General features: G+C 34.9%; 1 long non-coding RNA gene across 1 annotated transcript; it reads right to left on the reverse strand.

The window, feature by feature from the left end:
• Positions 1-2,608: 2,608 nt before the first annotated feature.
• LOC149068358 (uncharacterized) lies at positions 2,609-4,912 on the reverse strand. Its single transcript, XR_016195191.1, has 2 exons — positions 4,849-4,912; positions 2,609-3,975 (listed from the first exon to the last, which is right to left on the reverse strand). It is a non-coding gene; the product is annotated as an uncharacterized LOC149068358 (long non-coding RNA).
• Positions 4,913-5,972: the final 1,060 nt, after the last annotated feature.

Here is a 5,972-nt window from a genome sequence, read left to right on the forward strand (position 1 = left end):
CGAAATTACGGAAAAAATCGCAATGGCGGGAAAAGAAGCGTTACTGCAAATTCAGTGGATTAAAATGAATTCCACGAAATAATACGTTCAACAAGACAAATGTTGGAGATTGATATTCTTGCTTATAGTTGAAATTATCATAATATAATTTATGACTTGAAAAATAATTTCGATCTTTGACTTCAATGAAGAATAAAAATCCAGGTAGGCGTCATGTAAAAACGGGACAAACAGGGACACTTTTGCCAAAAAGTCGGGACGGCTAGAAAAAGAAAGAATACCGGGACCGTCCCGGGAAATACGGGACGTATGGTCACTTTATTTAGAAGGGGAAAAGAAACTAAAAACGAACCTGCAACAAAAAGATAAAAATGGGCTGACCATATGTACTCGAAAAAAATACGTGAAATTGGACTTCGAAATACGGGAAAATACCAGACATCGCCTATTGTCCACAAAAATGATGCCAAACACCAGATACGCACTGAGACCCCGTTAGGTAAATTTCTCTTATTCGAAATGGATTTGCCGCCGCCCCGCTCTTTGTTTTGGACATGTGAGGTACTACTTTATTTCCTTATGTCCACGGTAGTCCCAATTAACGTACGCTATTCTTCTGCGTACAATCCGTGGATTATAACGTTTAAAAAAATAACGTTGAAGTAAATACAACACGTCGGAAATGAGTTTCTTAGAGTGGACCAAAGCCGCATGAAGTGTTTTAACTTTGAAGTGGCTTTAGTGTGGATAAACCACAGCGCCTTATCCACAGCTATTTTTTTCTGACAAAGTTTTGATTAGTTATAGTCACTTTATAAATGCATTTACAAAAACATATATTTTTCAAATAACTTAGTCTTTTATATGAATATTGAATAATTTATACATTTATTTGAGTATTTATATATCTTGAGACAAATACTTGTGTTAATTGTATGTTTTCTGAAAACTCCGCATATTTTACTTAATGAAGAAATAAGATATCCTCGTGTGTAAAATTGAGAGAATTAGCACATTGTGAGAATTGGCAAATTTGAGGCATCGTATTGGACGATTGCACATCCCCTCCAACAGAGGGTCCCTGACTTTGACCTTTGAAGATCGGACACACCTCGCTTCCCATTTCATAGAGATATCTCAGCGTTCCCGGAGGATGGGTGTATCCGGAAAGTTTTATTATAAACAACAAAACATTGTCACTTCAGACGAAAGCAACCAAAAAAATAAAAACATAAAAATAAATAAATAAATAAAATATATATGAAGACGATCGTCAATCTAAAATCATATAACAGATGATTAAAATCGAAACAACAAACACCAATAGACAATCAAAATTATAAACAAGATTAGCAGTATGATATAAAAGTGAATGTTGAGTTTTCTCTGATTACCCAAATCGAAATATATATATATATATACTAGCTATAATACCCGGCTTTTCTTCAATGCAGTTGAATCTCAATTTAAAACGAAAATTGTCACAAATCGAATTTTTTTCCGTTGTAACAAGAAAAATCGTTTTTTCCGGGCGCAGGTTAACACAAATGTATATACAGAAAATCCTAAAGAAAACATTGAATCTATTAATTTGTTAAATCAGAGTTCGCTGTATCGAGGTTCGACTGTATGATGATCCTGCAGTTGTGATCTCATCGAGACAATTGTCTCCCCTACGATTTAACAAAAATCAGTGTCTATAATGCAAGGAAACAGCAACACACCGCTATCGACTACGGGGCTAACGAGAAAGAGAGGGCTATGGCACTCCGAGCAGAAACGACGATCACGTGACCAACTGGGTCCTAACTTTTTTTCCCCGTTTCCCCCGTAACATGGCTTTCTTGCAAAACATCCTCTGCAATAGCCAAGTTCTTCCAACTTTGCAGAACATTCCCCGCGATCTTTCGCAGCATATAAATACGCATTCTCTTTGCAAAATATGTTCTGCCCAAAGGAGTTTAAAGAGAAAAAATGACATAACACTCATATAACGAAATATTAAGCTTCCAAGTCTTTCTACACAAATTTGAATGTCATTTTCCCTCAATTATTGGATATATTTTCTTCTTACTAGACAATTACTGTATACAAATCTCATGGCCCCCCACATCCTGGAGCAAGGCTCCTAGGCGATATGGGGCCCCCAATGTCAAAGGTTGAGTCGACTGGTCTAATATATACACGCAATATATTATGCAAAAACCTCTGAATAAGACTGTTTTTTGAAAAATGATAAACACTGGAAGAATAAAAAAAATTTTTTACCCTTGAAATTGGGATAACAAACTGCTGAAAATACACTGCACCGATTTACCTGCTTTTAATAGCTCATATGCACTTCATAAACTCTAGAAATATCTGGAAAAGAACCCTTCGAGTAAATTTTATAAGGTTCACTAAGTATTATATTCCAATGCATTTTCATAACCCTCAAATGACAATCTATTGGTCAAACACATACTGAAATAAAGTATATTTGCATTAGCGATTCAAGATCTATAGCTTAATTCTATGCAGTAAAATACAACTTTTTGCCCATTAAAGAAATTTTATAAACTGCTTATTCACTGTGAAAAAATACTGAAATATGAGAAAAAAAACCAGACAGATGTGTACAAAATTTTTATTTTTCAATAATTCAACGCATAATTTGTTACAAAGCTGAAGTTTCGCAAGAAATAAAAACCACCAAAGTGTTGAAGCTACCAAATACTACAAATGTAAACAACAATTTCGCAACAACCACAGTTGCTCCAATTTTCCTCACACCCCTCCCTCCAAAAAAAACCACTCAGGTGGGTGGGTTTCTAGATTTTAAAATGATAGAATGCTATCATTTTTGTCTTGAACATGGAGAATATTTATTTTTGTTTATTGTGTGCTGTTTTGCAACCTACTTTGAAAATTTTTCTAAACATGAGTTTGATCAAATATAATTTTTAAAAGAAAGTTTTTTCTAACTAAATTTTTCTAGAAATGAAATAATTTTGTGGGAGCATACTACCACCTTGATATCTTAAATCAGTGATTTTCAACCAGTGCTCCGCGGAAACCTTGGAGCTCCGTGTGCAATTTCTAAGGGCTCTGCAACGACTCGAGGAAAATAAAATAAATCAGTAAATTTGATAGATAAATAAAAAAAGGTCTACAGGGGTCCGCCATAGAAATTATATACAGAAAAGCGAGTCACAAAAAAGGTTGGGAACCACTGTCTTAAATAATGCTCAAAGGAAAACCTATCTTAAAGCAGTTCTGTGTGTTTGGGAATTCCAAATTATTCTCTACTGAAACTACAGATTCTGCTTCATAAGCTCAAAAACCAAATAAGAGTAATAATAATCTTTCAAGTTGTTTTAATTATTGAATGAAAAATGCACACCAAAATACAGTATAATATTTTAACGTTTATAAACATGGATGAAAAATACAGAATCTTTTCCAGAAGAGGAAAACGTCAACTACCGCACTTTCTTTCTGGAATAAACATTACTTACTTGAAATAAAGGGCCTTCAACTCACTCACAATAAAATGTCATCTTAAGAAAAAATAAAATGTCTTCTTAAGAAACAGTATCACAAAAATTGCAGATCACCGTAATGACATCTAGAAATTGATGTGCACGATTTGACACTCACAGGAATGAAATCACCACTCGAAACACTGGGATCAATTAGAAACGTAATACTTGGAACCACTGGAATGAATCTAAAACATCTTGCCATGCCCTAGTCGAAGATAGGGCCAGTGGGAATCTCGTCAATCAATCCATGCGCATCACTAATCAGATGACAAGGCATCAAGAGACCACAGGAGAGTCATAGCAACTCCAGTTGTTTAACCCGCACTCGATCACAGGCTCATCAGAAACATACAGCAACACGTCAGCGAGAACAACTACATAGAAGAAACCAGCATATCTTTCTGACAAGACAAAACTATTCTCAGATGCATTCAAACCTTCAGAAAGTTCCCTAAAAAACATTAAAAATAAATTAAGCGAAATCTCCAGGATTTGTTACAGATGTTAAAACATTGTCATAAAAGATACAATACACAGCAGGAAACAAAATCAGCAGTGTTTTTCAACAGGGCCTCCATGGGCCCTGTGACAATTATTTACTATTATTACACAAAGAACACATTTAATGCTGTGCAATTGTAATTTAGTACTTCAATTTTTTTGATATATAACACATTTTGGATTTCACGGGAAGGTAACATGGAATTTGCCCTTCGCTACAGGAGTCTGTGTTGTGTATCTTGACATTCACTAAGGGGTCCACTACATCAAAAAGATTGGGAAACACGCTCTACAGTACAAATACATACACTTTCAAAATGAACAAAGTATAAGCATATAAAATGTAGGCTAAGTTCTTACAAAAACTATTCAAACTTATTTTACTGTTCATTAATAAATGATTACACAAATGTGTATCAATGAAATCCGCATGAATATAATACTTGAGTGTAACTTTTACAGGGCGTTCAATCGAAGCGTTGATGAAGTGCTCGCGAGCATGAAATCAGACACGAGCATTGGGCACCTTGATGCTTCTGGGAGAAGACTGCTAATGCGTAACATTTGCAAACCTGCTACACAACATTGCTGGGGCATTGTAACATATACAGTGGATCCCGCTTATAAGGTTTTTAAAAAATCTGGCATTGAAAAATATTGTAAGTGGGAAACCGCTTTGAATGTGGGAAATCTTAGTACTTCTAAGTAATTCTTATTAAGCATTATAAGCAAGAAAACATTATAAGCGGGATCGACTTTATACGGATAAACAGAAGAGAAAAAAAAATTTATCCAATATTGAATTTAAAGGAAAATTGCGTACTTTTTTTACTGTGAGGCTCCTCGCTTGGCGAACAAATCGTTGATCACCAACTTGCCACATACATCGCTTGGACAGTGCAATCTATCTATAAACAGAAAAAATAAAAACCTATTAGCCAATATTGAATTTAAAGAAAAATCGCTTTTTTAGTTTCTTGAAATATGCAATAATAAAAAAATTATACACAATGCTAATAAAAAGAAACGATTTTACTTTCCTTAATATACCATTAAATTTTAAATTGATAAAACCACTCATCTTTTAAAATTCTATTTGCATTATACTAACCATAGCCATAATTTTATTTAAGTGATATGAGTGTATACGTGCATTTTATTTACATTATACTCTCATCATAGGCAAAAAATTTGCACCATACATGTGTATCAACGCTTTCCTAGATGATTTGAATAACAATTATCAGTTACGTTAGCCAAGCTGTTCATCATTTCGCAAATTTATTAAATTTGTGATTTAAGGTTTAATTTAACCCCTACTGATTAGTTAAATCATGCAATTTCCATGTCAGAAATACGAACAGCTTCACACGTGGTAACATACACAATTTGATTTACTTTATACAGACAAATATGTTAAATTAATTAATTGCAAAGATGGTAGTATTTAACACTCACCTGCATTTGCATGTTTCTCAGAAGCTAAAATTGGCAAAGATAAAATATTATAAAGCTTGTTTATTGGATCGCATATTCGAAGCACTGAAAAAATGCCTTCCTCTCATCAGCTAAAGCAAGCAGCAACACGAACGAGCAACGAAAAAAAGTAGGACCCAGTTGGTCACGTGACTTTCGAGTGCCGTAGCCGTCTCTTTCTCGTTAGCCCCGATCGACTATGGCTGACGTCACGAATCAGCGGGGAGACCTTCTAGCTAAAGATGGCGCTGACCAGACCCGCCTGCTTCGCCCAAATTGGGCCCTGATTGAGTAATACGTAAATTAAAATACAGGGAACACAGCAATGTAATGAAGTATGGTTATATAGGTATCGCATGACACTAAAGGGAGGGGGAGGAAACACTGGTCGATCACAGCACACACAAAGTATCACTGGTATTAGAACCAGCGATATAGCAAGAATTCATCTTGACTTGCACAGAAAGCCGT

This window comes from Pholcus phalangioides, unplaced genomic scaffold (genome assembly GCF_987345545.1).
Source record: "Pholcus phalangioides strain wild (caught in Gottingen) unplaced genomic scaffold, Ppha-v1.0 ptg000027l_1, whole genome shotgun sequence".
Taxonomy (NCBI): Eukaryota; Metazoa; Arthropoda; class Arachnida; order Araneae; family Pholcidae; genus Pholcus; species Pholcus phalangioides.